We start from the raw sequence: 16685 nt of genomic DNA on the forward strand, positions 1-16685 counted from the left end.
CAACAGACTGGATCATCTTACACAATTGATGGGCTACCATCCAACATAGTTGGAAAATTTCATTTGGACTGTGCAATTCTATTCTATAAAATATATGAACTTATTGATTGTATTTTTTTTCTATTTTCTAATAATATGACTAAAAATCTGAAGATATGATATTTTCTTTGGGTATTACTTCTCATTTAGCTTTTTATATATACCGTTAAATACTGTAAATTCAATAATCATTGCTTGCATTTATTATTGCTATTTTATCATTTTAGACTAAAACGTGAGTTTAATGTTTGTGATATTGTACAGATGACAAATCACATATCATTACAGATGGCAGTAGATGATACAGTTTAAATTTTGTAATCCAAAAACAGCTAATAGGAATAAGGATTCATGGAACCCTATACAGTTCAACTTGACCAAAGATATGCTTTGATATCAAGACATACATATATTAAATTCATGTTTAGGGCCCAAACACACATAGCCCATAGTACATGCAATGCTTTTGGAAGACAGAATTCCAAGACTGTTACCTAGGAGCATTCAGAAGAGGTGAAGAAGAAGAGCATTCAAGAACTAATGGATGGCTTTGATTGCTTGAAAAAAAAATTTGTAAGGGTTCCGCGGAACCCAGTGTCTCGCCTATTTTTGCTGTAAATCACAGGCTCAACAACAATGAGGAAAAAAATCAATAAAAATATTCCTCTTGTTACTATTTTATGATTGTAAGAAAATCTAAGTCCATTTGAAAGTAAATTACAGAAAAAAACAGAGTAATCTTTTTACAAACTTTACTTCTGGATACAATCTTATGATCATAAATAAGGTTATTTCCAAGTTTGGTACAAACCCAGGATAGTTTAAGAAAGTTATTTAAATTTTAAAAACTTTAACCACAGAGTGAATGTAATGGTTCCCTGCAGAAAAAACTAAGTCCATTTATAAGTAAAATACGGAAAAAATTGAATTTTATTTTTACAAAATTTTCTTCTGGATACTATCTTATGATCATAAACAAGCTTCTGTCCAAGTTTGGTACAAACCCAGGATAGTTAAAGAAAGTTATTAAAATTCTAAAAACTTTAACCACAGAGTGAATGTAATGTTTCCCCGCAAAAAAAACTAAGTCCATTTATAAGTAAAATACGGAAAAAATGGAATTTTATTTTTACAAAATTTACTTCTGGATATTATCTTATGATCATAAACAAGCTTCTGTCCAAGTTTGGTACAAACCCAGGATAGTTTGAGAAAGTTATTAAAATTCTAAAAACTTTAACCACAGAGTGAATGTTTTGTTTCCCCGCAGAAAAAACTAAGTCCATTTATAGTAAAATACGGAAAAAATGGAATTTTATTTTTACAAAATTTACTTCTGGATACTATCTTATGATCATAAACAAGCTTCTGTCAAAGTTTGGTAGAAATCCAGTATAGTTTAAGAAAGTTATTAAAATTTCAAAAACTTTAACCACAGAGTGAATATTTGTTGACGCCGCCGACGACGCCGACGACGACGGAATGTAGGATCGCTTAGTCTCGCTTTTTCGACTAAAGTCGAAGGCTCGACAATTATCAATTGAATGCAAATTATATATTTCAATTAAAAATTGAAGCCATGGTGTACATGGAAAATGACAATGTAGGTTTTGATAATCAAATTTTCAGACAAGGAGGATAAAAGTGAAAATAGAGGGAAAGGTCTAGCAGTTAGACAGCAAACGATTTAATGGCTTCTAGAGGTTAAGACATTGGTCACTTGATAAAAGGTCAGTTTACGATATTTTGGTAAACGTGCATGCCTCATGGTTTTTGGATGTGTTTTGTCTTATTTGTACTTGTACATTTATAAAAATCAAAGTGTTCAATTCTGGATTCAATAAGCTTATAATTATTACTGTAAACCGGGAAATTTTCACGCCGTCTTTATTTCGCGATTTACTTACACTATCCCAATTCGCGCCCTTTTGAATTCGCGATTTCCCAGTGGTCTAGATAAATATTTTCATAAATGATTTGGAAAGTGAACAGCTTTACATATAACTTAAATCAAATGACAAAATCAATCAGAAATATTTTGTTTTCGGTTCATTAATTTTAAAGTAGATTGAAAGTTAGGCATGTTTCAATGCTCGTAAAAACACATACACAACAATAGAAAAGTAAACCTAATTAGGAATGAATTAAAATAACGAGCTGTCAGGATAAATACTAATTAGTCGATCTTTTGATCTGATCAATCTTTGTAGTAGATTCAACGATGTGATACTTTTATTACTGATTGACAGGTGTCATTAACATAATGGTAATGAGTGTTTGTTTACATAACAATATCGGTAATGTTCGCTTCAGTGAAATAACTGATTTGAGTTAAAGACATGATTTTTAACATTGCTTTTCATTAAGAGATACTGTTATAATTTAAATTATATAGTTGTCGTCTTTGAAATCAGTGTTATACAGTATTCCTATATATATTCTATTCATATACGTGGATATAAGAAGATGTGGTATGTGTGCCAATGAGGCAACTCTCCATCCAAGTCACAATTTGTAAAAGCAAATGTAATTAAAAGAGTTTTTCCTTGATATTTTCGCGGTCGTTTTATTTTCACGTTTCACTTCTTACAGCGAAAATAGCGAAAATAAAACTACCGCGAAAATTTCCCTGTTTACAGTATTAAAAAGTGTTGTTCAAGTGTTATAACTTTTTTTCTGAAAATTTGCAGAGGTTTGCGGGAAAATCCCTTATAATTCCTTAAATAGGTTTGGTAACTTATTGAGGGGTATAAAATATGAAGTAAAACCATTTTTGACTCTTTCAGATCACAAAAACTCTGGATTCAGCTGGTGAGAAAAAGGCAGCCAAGCATAAGGCTAAGTAACCAGCAGCAAAGAAAGCAGCCATTACATATCCCTTTGCCAGCCTCGTTTGCAATCTTCAATTCTTGGGATAGCACATATGGATCATTCTTTCTTTTATTATTAAACCAAATTGTCTTCAACAGCATCTTTGAACTCTGATCTAAGAAGTCTGCATGCTTCCTGACCTAGTCGTCCATTGCACATTGTCAAGCGACATACCACAAGATTCCTCAAGTTAATGAAGTCTGACCATGTCCAGATTTTATATTGAGAGTGGTATCCCTTTAAATGCTTTTAGAAGACAGAATTCCAAGACTGTTACCTAGGAGCATTCAGAAGAGGTGAAGAAGAAGAGCATTCAAGAACTAATGGATGGCTTTGATTGCTTGAAAAAATTATCAATTGAATGCAAATTATATATTTCAATTAAAAATTGAAGCCATGGTGTACATGGAAAATGACAATGTAGGTTTTGATAATCAAATTTTCAGACAAGGAGGATAAAAGTGAAAATGGAGGGAAATGTCTAGCAGTAAGACAGCAAACGATTTAATGGCTTCTAAGGTTAAGACATTGGTCACATGATAAAAGGTCAGAGTTTACGATATTTTGGTAAATGTTCATGCCTCACGGTTTTTGGATGTGTTTTGTCGTATTTGTACTCATACATTTATAAAAATCAAAGTGTTCAATTCTAGATTGAATAAGCTTCCTTAGTTCATGTAATTATTATTAAAAGTGTTGTTCAAGTGTTATAAATTCATAGCACATATTGATCATTCTTTCTTTTTTTATTAAACCAAATTGTCTTCAACAGCAGCTTTGAACTCGGATCTAAGAAGTCTGCATGCTTCCTGACCTAGTCGTCCATTGCACATTGCCAAGCAACATACCAGAAGATTCCTCAAGTTCATGAAGTCTGACCATGTCCAGATTTTATATTGAGAGTGGTATCCCTTTAAATGCTTTGAGAAGACAGAATTCCAACACTTTTACCTAGGAGCATTCAGAAGAGGTGAAGAAGAAGAGCATTCAAGAACTAATGGAAGCCAGCTGCAAAGAAACCAGCTGGAGAGAAAAAGGCAGCCAAGCCTAAGGCTAAAAAACCAGCAGCAAAGAATACAGCCGTTACATATTTCAAGGAATTATGAGTTTTTCAAAGACATACATGTAATTAGATAAAACTTCAACTTACTGCCTAAGGTCATCATCATCTAATATTTCAATTAAAAATTGAAGCCATGGTGTACATGGAAAATGACAATGTAGGTTTTGATAATCAAATTTTCAGACAAGGAGGATAAAAGTGAAAATAGAGGGAAAGGTCTAGCAGTTAGACAGCAAACGATTTAATGGCTTCTAAGATTAAGACATTGGTCACTTGATAAAAGGTCAGTTTATGATATTTTGGTAAACGTGCATGCCTCATGGTTTTTGGATGTGTTTTGTCTTATTTGTACTTGTACATTTATAAAAATCAAAGTGTTCAATTCTAGATTCAATAAGCTTCCTTATTTAACATAATTATTATTAAAAAGTGTTGTTCAAGTGTTATAACTTTTTTTCTGAAAATTTGCAGAGGTTTTCGGGAAAATCCCTTATAATTCCTTAAATAGGTTTGGTAACGTATTGAGGGGTATAAAATATGAAGTAAAACCATTTTTGACTCTTTCAGATCACAAAAACTCTGGATTCAGCTGGTGAGAAAAAGGCAGCCAAGCATAAGGCTAAGAAACCAGCAGCAAAGAAAGCAGCCATTACATATCCCTTTGCCAGCCTCGTTTGCAATCTTCAATTCTTGGGATAGCACATATGGATCATTCTTTCTTTTATTATTAAACCAAATTGTCTTCAACAGCATCTTTGAACTCTGATCTAAGAAGTCTGCATGCTTCCTGACCTAGTCGTCCATTGCACATTGTCAAGCGACATACCACAAGATTCCTCAAGTTAATGAAGTCTGACCATGTCCAGATTTTATATTGAGATTGGTATCCCTTTAAATGCTTTTAGAAGACAGAATTCCAAGACTTTCACCTAGGAGCATTCAGAAGAGGTGAAGAAGAAGAGCATTCAAGAACTAATGGATGGTTTTGATTGCTTGAATAAATGATTTGAATGCAAATTATATATTTCAATTAAAAAATTGAAGCCATGGTGTACATGGAAAATGACAATGCAGGTTTTGATAATTAAATTTTCAGACAAGGATAGAGGATAAAAGTGAAAATGGAGGGAAAGGTCTAGCAGTTAGACAGCAAACGATTTAATGGCTTCTAAGGTTAAGACATTGGTCACGTGATAAAAGGTCAGAGTTTACGATATTTTGGTAAACGTTTATGCCTGATGGTTTTTTGATGTGTTTTGTCATATTTGTACTCATACATTTATAAAAATCAAAGTGTTCAATTCTAGATTGAATAAGCTTCCTTTTTTTATATAATTATTATTAAAAGTGTTGTTCAAGTGTTATAAATTCATAGAACAAATTGATCATTCTTTCTTTTTTTATTAAACCAAATTGTCTTCAACAGCAACTTTGAACTCTGATCTAAGAAGTCTGCATGCTTCCTGACCTAGTCGTCCATTGCACATTGTCAAGCGACATACCACAAGATTCCTCAAGTTAATGAAGTCTGACCATGTCCAGATTTTATATTGAGAGTGGTTTTCCTTTAAATGCTTTTAGAAGACAGAATTCCAAGACTTTTACCTAGGAGCATTCAGAAGAGGTGAAGAAGAAGAGCATTCAAGAACTAATGGATGGTTTTGATTGCTTGAATAAATGATCAATTGAATGCAAATTATATATTTCAATTAAAAATTGAAGCCATGGTGTACATGGAAAATGACAATGTAGGTTTTGATAATCAAATTTTCAGACAAGGAGGATAAAAGTGAAAATGGAGGGAAAGGTCTAGCAGTTAGACAGCAAACGATTTAATGGCTTCTAAGGTTAAGACATTGGTCACGTGATAAAAGGTCAGAGTTTACGATATTTTGGTAAAGTTCATGCCTCATGGTTTTTGGATGTGTTTTGTCGTATTTGTACTCGTACATTTATAAAAATCAAAGTGTTCAATTCTAGATTAAATAAGCTTCCTTATTTTATATAATTATTATTAAAAAGTGTTGTTAAAGTGTTATAAATTCATAGAACATATGGATCATTCTTTCTTTTTTTATTAAACCAAATTGTCTTCAACAGCAACTTTGAACTCTGATCTAAGAAGTCTGCATGCTTCCTGACCTAGTCGTCCATTGCACATTGCCAAGCAACATACCAGAAGATTCCTCCAGTTCATGATGTCTGACCATGTCCAGATTTTATATTGAGAGTGGTATCCCTTTAAATGCTTTGAGAAGACAGAATTCCAACACTTTTACCTAGGAGCATTCAGAAGAGGTGAAGAAGAAGAGCATTCAAGAACTAATGGAAGCCAGCTGCAAAGAAACCAGCTGGAGAGAAAAAGGCAGCCAAGCCTAAGGCTAAGAAACCAGCAGCAAAGAATACAGCCGTTACATATTTCAAGGAATTATGAGTTTTTGAAAGACATACATGTAATTAGATAAAACTTCAACTTACTGCCTAAGGCCATCATCATCTAATATTTCAATGAAAAATTGAAGCCATGGTGTACATGGAAAATGACAATGTAGGTTTGATAATCAAATTTTCAGACAAGGAGGATAAAAGTGAAAATAGAGGGAAAGGTCTAGCAGTTAGACAGCAAACGATTTAATGGCTTCTAAGATTAAGACATTGGTCACTTGATAAAAGGTCAGTTTACGATATTTTGGTAAACGTGCATGCCTCATGGTTTTTGGATGTGTTTTGTCTTATTTGTACTTGTACATTTATAAAAATCAAAGTGTTCAATTCTAGATTGAATAAGCTTCCTTATTTTATATAATTATTATTAAAAAGTGTTGTTAAAGTGTTATAAATTCATAGCACATATGAATCATTCTTTCTTTTTTTATTAAACCAAATTGTCTTCAACAGCATCTTTGAACTCTGATCTAAGAAGTCTGCATGCTTCCTGACCTAGTCGTCCATTGCACATTGCCAAGCAACATACCAGAAGATTCCTCAAGTTCATGAAGTCTGACCATGTCCAGATTTTATATTGAGAGTGGTATCCCTTTAAATGCTTTGAGAAGACAGAATTCCAAGACTTTTACCTAGGAACATTCAGAAGAGGTGAAGAAGAAGAGCATTCAAGAACTAATGGAAGCCAGCTGCAAAGAAACCAGCTGGAGAAAAAAAGGCAGCCAAGCCTAAGGCTAAGAAACCAGCAGCAAAGAATACAGCCGTTACATATTTCAAGGAATTATGAGTTTTTCAAAGACATACATGTAATTAGATAAAACTTCAACTTACTGCCTAAGGTCATCATCATCTAATATTTCAATTAAAAATTGAAGCCATGGTGTACATGGAAAATGACAATGTAGGTTTTGATAATCAAATTTTCAGACAAGGAGGATAAAAGTGAAAATAGAGGGAAAGGTCTAGCAGTTAGACAGCAAACGATTTAATGGCTTCTAAGATTAAGACATTGGTCACTTGATAAAAGGTCAGTTTACGATATTTTGGTAAACGTGCATGCCTCATGGTTTTTGGATGTGTTTGGTCTTATTTGTACTTGTACATTTATAAAAATCAAAGTGTTCAATTCTAGATTCAATAAGCTTCCTTATTTTACATAATTATTATTAAAAAGTGTTGTTCAAGTGTTATAACTTTTTTTCTGAAAATTTGCAGAGGTTTTCGGGAAAATCCCTTATAATTCCTTAAATAGGTTTGGTAACGTATTGAGGGGTATAAAATATGAAGTAAAACCATTTTTGACTCTTTCAGATCACGAAAACTCTGGATTCAGCTGGTGAGAAAAAGGCAGCCAAGCATAAGGCTAAGAAACCAGCAGCAAAGAAAGCAGCCATTACATATCCCTTTGCCAGCCTCGTTTGCAATCTTCAATTCTTGGGATAGCACATATGGATCATTCTTTCTTTTATTATTAAACCAAATTGTCTTCAACAGCATCTTTGAACTCTGATCTAAGAAGTCTGCATGCTTCCTGACCTAGTCGTCCATTGCACATTGTCAAGCGACATACCACAAGATTCCTCAAGTTAATGAAGTCTGACCATGTCCAGATTTTATATTGAGATTGGTATCCCTTTAAATGCTTTTAGAAGACAGAATTCCAAGACTTTCACCTAGGAGCATTCAGAAGAGGTGAAGAAGAAGAGCATTCAAGAACTAATGGATGGTTTTGACTGCTTGAATAAATGATCAATTGAATGCAAATTATATATTTCAATTAAAAAATTGAAGCCATGGTGTACATGGAAAATGACAATGCAGGTTTTGATAATTAAATTTTCAGACAAGGATAGAGGATAAAAGTGAAAATGGAGGGAAAGGTCTAGCAGTTAGACAGCAAACGATTTAATGGCTTCTAAGGTTAAGACATTGGTCACGTGATAAAAGGTCAGAGTTTACGATATTTTGGTAAACGTTTATGCCTGATGGTTTTTTGATGTGTTTTGTCATATTTGTACTCGTACATTTATAAAAATCAAAGTGTTCAATTCTAGATTGAATAAGCTTCCTTTTTTATATAATTATTATTAAAAAGTGTTGTTCAAGTGTTATAAATTCATAGAACAAATTGATCATTCTTTCTTTTTTTATTAAACCAAATTGTCTTCAACAGCAACTTTGAACTCTGATATAAGAAGTCTGCATGCTTCCTGACCTAGTCGTCCATTGCATATTGTCAAGCGACATACCAGAAGATTCCTCAAGTTCATGAAGTCTGACCATGTCCAGATTTTATATTGAGAGTGGTTTCCCTTTAAATGCTTTTGAAGACAGAATTCCAAGACTTTTACCTAGGAGCATTCAGAAGAGGTGAAGAAGAAGAGCATTCAAGAACTAATGAAGCCAGCTGCAAAGAAACCAGCTGGAGAGAAAAAGGCAGCCAAGCCTAAAGCTAAGAAACCAGCAGCAAAGAATACAGCCGTTACATATTTCAAGGAATTATGAGTTTTTCAAAGACATACATGTAATTAGATAAAACTTCAACTTACTGCCTAAGGTCATCATCATCTAATATTTCAATGAAAAATTGAAGCCATGGTGTACATGGAAAATGACAATGTAGGTTTTGATAATCAAATTTTCAGACAAGGAGGATAAAAGTGAAAATAGAGGGAAAGGTCTAGCAGTTAGACAGCAAACGATTTAATGGCTTCTAAGATTAAGACATTGGTCACTTGATAAAAGGTCAGTTTACGATATTTTGGTAAACGTGCATGCCTCATGGTTTTTGGATGTGTTTTGTCTTATTTGTACTTGTACATTTATAAAAATCAAAGTGTTCAATTCTAGATTGAATAAGCTTCCTTATTTTATATAATTATTATTAAAAAGGGTTGTTAAAGTGTTATAAATTCATAGCACATATGAATCATTCTTTCTTTTTTTATTAAACCAAATTGTCTGCAACAGCATCTTTGAACTCTGATCTAAGAAGTCTGCATGCTTCCTGACCTAGTCGTCCATTGCACATTGCCAAGCAACATACCAGAAGATTCCTCAAGTTCATGAAGTCTGACCATGTCCAGATTTTATATTGAGAGTGGTATCATTTTAAATGCTTTGAGAAGACAGAATTCCAAGACTTTTACCTAGGAGCATTCAGAAGAGGTGAAGTAGAAGAGCATTCAAGAACTAATGGAAGCCAGCTGCAAAGAAACCAGCTGGAGAGAAAAAGGCAGCCAAGCCTAAGGCTAAGAAACCAGCAGCAAAGAAAGCAGCCGTTACATATTTCAAGGAATTATGAGTTTTTCAAAGACATACATGTAATTAGATAAAACTTCAACTTACTGCCTAAGGTCATCATCATTTAATAAAATAGTTGCTGCCAATGTTTCTACAGTGAACAAAACTGGTACCATTTTATTCATCCCTTTGCCAGCCTCGTAGGCAATCTTCAATTCTTGAGGTAGCACATATGGATCTTTCTTTCATCTTTTATTAAACAAATTATCTTCAACAGCATCTTTAAACTCTGATCTAAGAAGTCTGCATGCTTCCTGACCAAGTCGTCCATTGCACATTGTCAAGCGACATACCACAAGATTCCTCAAGTTAATGAAGTCTGACCATGTCCAGATTTTATATTGGTTGTACATTTCTACTATTTTTTTAATGCTTTCAATGGTGTATTGTCTGATGGTGAAAAAATTATCATCTGTAATTCGATGTGGCTTTCTCAAATTAACCTGTCGATTTTTTCTTTTATTGAATAAAACATCTGAAATTGATAAATTTTTTGATGGTTTCAAAAATATGCAAAAATGTTGTGACCTCCTCTGCTTTATCGTCTGCAAATTTACTGAGATGAAGTAACGGATGATCCTTCTTGACTTCTTCTTTAAAAAAGTTGTATGTTTGAGCTAACCTCCTCATGTCGTTCATCACACTCTTTCTGGCTTGGGATAATTGGTCTTCTTTTGTCTTTTTTTTAACCTACAGTATACTTTCAACTTTTTTTTTACCAAATCATCAGATTGACAGATTTTATCAACATCGTCTTTGGTGAATTTGTCTAGATATTTTTGCCAAAACTTTCAGATACATCATTATCTTTGATCAAAAATTGGACTGGAATGGCATTTATCTGTTTTGATGATCCTCCCTGGCATACGGCTCTGTGTCTTGACATAGTTTTTTTGGTTAATATGGCATTGCAGTTATCACACATAACCTGCACAGAATATATTTTGGAAACTCTTTCCCTTGCAAGGACAGCATGACTATCTTTGCCAAGTTTTTCCATGTTGTTTAAATGAATTCCCTACATGCCCTAGCTCCTTCTTAAATTATGAAAATATTTGATTTTTTGTTCTTGGAGAGACCTTTATGACTGCCTTTACTCTGTCTTCTTCTTTATGTACCAGTTGTATGTGCCTACTAAGCTTTAGGCAGTATTTGTTGCAAAATATGCAACACTCTCCTGGTCAGGTATCTAATTGGTTGCTTACAGTTGAAGATAAAGTTGCCTTGTCGTTTTTCTTATTTATAATATATATAACAAAAAATCATGCAGTGTGACTGTCTGGTCAGCAAGTTGTGGTGAAAATTTAAATCAGATGAAGAAAAAGACATTATCTGCAGATTTTGCTTTTTAAACACTTATTGAAGGCATACATGTTACTTTATTTTGTACAGTTATACCACTGTGTCAGGTTAGGAGAGGATTGGGATTCCGTTGGTGACAAACCCCTATCCTTGGTGACTGTCTGTGTGATGACAAATTGATTCAAAATGAAGAAAGACATTATCAGGACATAAACTGGAGGCATACATGTTGATGACAAACCACTATACTGTGTAACTGTTTGTGTGATGACAAATCGGAGGGATATAACTTAAGAAAGATGTTATATGGAGGCATACATGTTGGTGATGAAAAATTTCCTGTGTGACTGACTATGTTGAAAATTTAAATCAGATGAAGAAAAAGACATTATCTGCAGATTCTGCTTTTAAACACTTATTGAAGGCATACATGTTACTTTATTTGACAAAACTTTATCCTATGTGACTGTCTGTGTGATGACAAATTGGAAGAGTATGTAGAAAGATATTATCTGGAGGGATACATGTTGGTGACATACCATTATCCTGTGTGACTGTCTGTGTGTTGACCAATAGGAAAAATACAAAGAAAGATGTTATCTGAAGCAAACATGGTGGTGACAAAACATTATCCTGTGTGATTGTTCCGTGATTACCAATTGGAATAACATGAAGAAGGACATTATCTGGTGGCATACAGGTTGGTGACAACGCTATCCTGTGTGACTTTCATGTGTTTGACAACTTTCACGATCTCCATAACAGCTAAAGGAGCTTGATATGTCTGTTTGTTCATTTCTTCGGAATTACAAATATGTGTATAGAAATATTGTCGCTCGTTCTCTGGTATGTCCTTTGCAGCCATTTCAGTGCTGGTAAAATGTCGAATTAAGGTGTCATTGATCTTCTTTGCCTCATCTTCTCTTATACCAGCATCACTTGCAACAAGTTGCATACCTCAGTAGCCGTTTACATATTCCAAGGAATTATGAGTGTTTGCAAAAACATACATGTTATTAGATAAAACTTCAGCTTGCTGCCTAAGGTCATCATCATCTAATAAAATAGTTGCTGCCAATGTTTCTAAAGTGAACAAAACTGGTACCAGTATTTTTATCCCTTTGCCAGCCTTGTAGACATTCTTCAATACTTGGAAAAGCACATACGGATCATTCTTCCATTTTTTATTAATCCAATTGTCTTCAACAGCATCTTTGAACTCTGATCTAAGAAGTCTGCATGCTTTCTGACCAAGTCGTCCATTGCACATTGTCAAGCGACATACCACAAGATTCCTCAATTTAATGAAGTCTGATCGTGTCCAGATTTTATATTCTTTGTACATTTCTACTATATTTTTAATTCTTTCAATGGTGAATTGTCTGATGGTGAATAATAAATTATCATCTGTTATTCGATGTTGCTTTCTCAAATTAACCTGACGATTTTTTCTTTTATTGAATAAAGCATTTGAATATTATTAATTTTTTGGTGGTTTCAAAAATATGCAAAAATGTTGTGACCTCCTCTGCTTTATCGTCTACAAATTTACTGAGATGATCTGCCCTCAAAATCTCTGCTGACTTTTTTTAAAACATAATATAATGCATATTTAAGACCATGTTTTAACTTAAAAGATGTATCTCCATATGAATCACCTACTTCCGTATAATTACATACTGCCTCTTGCAGATCTTTGAAAACAAATCTATTAAACATATCAGCAGCAGTGTTTATTAGTAACGAGTGATCCTTCTTGACTTCTTCTTTAAACTAGAGGCTCTCAAGAGCCTGTGTCGCTCACCTGTTAATGTGTTTACTGATGTCGGCCATCTTCGTTGGTAGGCAGGTTCATTAGACACTTTTTTAAAAAAAAGATACCCAAGTATTATGATTGTGGCCAAGTTTGGTTAAATTTGGCCAAGTAGTTTTAGAAATGATTTTTATACAAGTTACAAAAATGACGAAAAGTTATTCAATATTGACTATAAAGGGCAATAACTCCTTAAGGGGGTCCTCTAACAATTTTGATCATGCTGACTTATTTGTAGATCTTACTTTGCTGAACATTATTGCTGTTTACAGTTTATCTCTATCTATAATAGTATTCAAGATAATAACCAAAAACTGCAAAATTTCCTTAAAATCACCAATTTTAGGGCAGCAACCCGACAACAGGTTGTCCGATTCAATAGAAAATTTGTGAGGGGATATATCTTATTCTGATGGACATTAAAATCTTGAAAGATTTGCCCTAAATGTCTTAGTTTCAAAGATATAAAGCAAAAACTGCATGTTCTAATTTTAGCCATGTCGGCCATTTTGTTTGGTAGGCTGGGTCATCGGACACATTTTATAAACTATAAACCACAATGATAATTGTGGCCAAGTTTGGTTAAATTTGGCAAAGTAGTTTCAGAGAAGAAGATTTTTAGAAAAGTAACAAAAAATGACGAAAAGTTGTTAAAAATTGACTATAAAGGGCAATAACTCCTTAAGGGGTCGACTGACCATTTTGGTCATGTTGACTTATTTGTAGGTCTTACTTTGCTGAACATTATTGCTGTTTACAGTTTATCTCTATCTATAATAGTATTCAAGATAATAACCAAAAACTGCAAAATTTCCTTAAAATAACCATTTCACAGGCAGCAACCCCACAACAGGTTGTCCGATTCGTCTGAAAATTTCAGGGCAGATAGATCTTGACCTGATCAACAATTTTACCCCTTGTCAGATTTGCTCTTAATGCTTTGGTTTTTGAGTTATAAGCCAAAAACTGCATTTTACCCCTATGTTCTATTTTTAGCCATGGCGGCCATCTTGGTAGGTTTGAGGGGTCACGCCACACATTTTTTAAACTAGATACCCCAAGAATGAGTGTGGCCAAGTTTGGTAGAATTTGGCCAAGTAGTTTCAGAGGAGAAGATTTTTGTAAAAGTTTACAGACGAACGGACGCAGGACAACGGACGACTGACGCCAAGTGATGAGAAAAGCTCACTTGACCTTTCAGGTCAGGTGAGCTAAAAAGTTGTATGTTTCAGCTAACCTCCTCATGTCGTTCATCACACTCTTTCTGACTTGGGATAATTGGTCTACTTTTGTTATATTTTTCGACCACAGTATATACCTCCAACTTTTTTTACCAAATTATCAGATTGTCAGATTTTACCAATGTCATCTTTGGTAAATTTTGTCAAGATGTTTTTGCCAAAACTTTCAGATACATCATTATCTTTGATAATCAATTGCGCTGGAATGGCATTTATCTGTTTTGATTATACTCCCTGGCATGTGGCTCTGTGTCTTGACATAGCTTTTTTGGTTAATATGCATTGCAGTTATCACACATAACCTGCACAGAATCTTTTTGGGAAATTCTTTCCCTTTCAAGGACTGCATGACCATCTTTGCCAAGTTTTTCCAAAACATCGTATCACTTTATCATTTTCATACGTACTTGCAGAGATGTTCCAAAAAAGTCCAGGAAAAAATTATTTCCCTTAAATAAAATATCGGGAAAAACAGTCAACTTCCGGGCACATAAATTTGAAAGTTCTCAAAATAGTTAAAATCTTTTTATTATATGCTTGAGATGGACTTAAAATGTTACGAACAGTACCAGTTTGATAAATATAAACAATGCCTGCGATCTTACGGCAAGGAAGGCACAATTTCCAGAAAAATTGGGGAATTCAGGTAGGTCTATTTATGTATTTATAGATAGCAGAAAATAGGGTCGAGTTAGTTGCCTTTTTGTTTCTTAGTATGGATAGTAAAATTTGGTATTTTCACTTAGTCCTTTAAATCACTCGAAACTAATTGAGACATGCACAGAAGTGATAGATAAGTATTATAAATATAGAAAATTGAATAATTTAAACAACAAAAAAATACTTTAAAAAAAATATGTATTATATTATACCCAAGCGCCTGTGCCACTAAGGGTAAGAATTTTACTATGTACTTTGTCAAATATACATGCAATAGCTTGCTCTGTAGTACCGTAAATCAGAACTCTATTGGCAGTGACATAAACTTATTTTTATTCTATTGAGGTAACTATGATGAGCTTTTACAGTCTATGAACAGCAGTACAAACCAGATGACAAGCCCCTGTTTTAAAACTAGATTAATCTCACAATAACTGAAAGTGACCAAAAATGAAGATAAATACTTTTAAGGGGGCTCGCGGGTCTAAATTGAAATTTTTATTTCATATAGGACTTCGCTATATTTTTCTATAAATGAACTTTATCTTATACTTAAAAGAAAAATGAAATAAAAAAATGGGGTCACCGTTCATTTACGGTCACAATCTGTCATCGAAAGAAGCATACATTTTTGTTAATGTCCTTTTTTTCTGTTGAACTAATAGGAGAAACAGAAGTAATATCGAAATAAAAAAAGAACTAAATTACAGAAATCGCTTAAATTTTACAATTATTTAGTTTATGTACAACTTATTCGAAAACAACAATAAAAAATATAGGTCACCGATGAGTTAAAAAAGATATTTCAATTTTAATGCCAAAAAATGGCATTTTTGCACCAAAGGGAAATAATTTGGAGCTTTTTCAATGATATCTACATTTTAAAAGTCACCTAGGGCCAACACAAATTGGTTTTTTGGAAAGATTTTTGTACCATTTGATAAAGTAACAACTACTAAAGGTAATAAATAAAATTTGTAATGAAAAATAAATGTATTTTTTTCTAAAAATTTTATACCCGCGAGCCTCCTTAAAAGAAAAAGGTGAAATTAGGTTTTTCAGTTTAATGTGAACATTTTATTACAACTAGCTGTAGACAACCTTTTTGACAAATAAGGAAAATCAATGAAGCATATGTGGACTTGTACATTATAAATGTACTGGTAAAAATACTATAGAGTGAACTGTGTAATCAAGTCTGTAGCAGGATCATTACTGTTGGAATTGGACTTGAATCAGGCAACAGGAGCTGTTATATCAGTTGATACGTTTCAAAACTTGAACTGTGTCCAGAGAAAGAGGTTAAACATGTTTTCATGTGATAGACTGAACTAAATTCCTAGTGAACTATATCTAGCTTAATATGACTGTTATTGAAAATGAACAAATATAGATTATGTTCTTCTTTGACTAAAGACTAAATTTAACACATTATTAATTTATATTTTTAATGTAATTAACTCTGAAATTCATTTTTATTCACAGTACCAAAAGTGTCAAAGATACTTTTGTATTGTTATATTCTATATATTGAACCTATATTTCTATTTGACAAATAAATGTAACTTCCCTTTTAAATACAAGTTATTGAAGTGACAAAATACAAGTTGAACCATGTTCATGTCTTTAGTCATTAGCAAAGTACTTATAACTATTATCCAGTGTTGTCAGTGAGAGATTCTCACGATACCCACATTCCTTTACGTTATGTTAAAATTATTAACAATTGAGCTAATACTTCAGTTTTAGTCAGGAAACTATATTTGTGGCCGACAATGTTGAACAGCAGTAATACCAATACATGACCGCCAAAATTTATGGTCATATAAAAACAGGGTTGCAAGTTTTTTGTATGTACTATTTTAACAATAATCCTTAAAGCTAAATAAAACAAAACTTGTAATTTCATGCCAATGTTTAAGTGTCAATTATAGAACCTTTAAACAAA

General features: G+C 33.2%; 1 pseudogene; it reads right to left on the reverse strand.

The window, feature by feature from the left end:
* Window positions 1-10549: 10549 nt before the first annotated feature.
* LOC143073742 (uncharacterized) lies at window positions 10550-14432 on the reverse strand (annotated as a pseudogene).
* Between the last annotated feature and the right edge of the window lie 2253 nt (window positions 14433-16685).

Source organism: Mytilus galloprovincialis, chromosome 4 (genome assembly GCF_965363235.1).
Source record: "Mytilus galloprovincialis chromosome 4, xbMytGall1.hap1.1, whole genome shotgun sequence".
Lineage (NCBI taxonomy): Eukaryota > Metazoa > Mollusca > Bivalvia > Mytilida > Mytilidae > Mytilus > Mytilus galloprovincialis.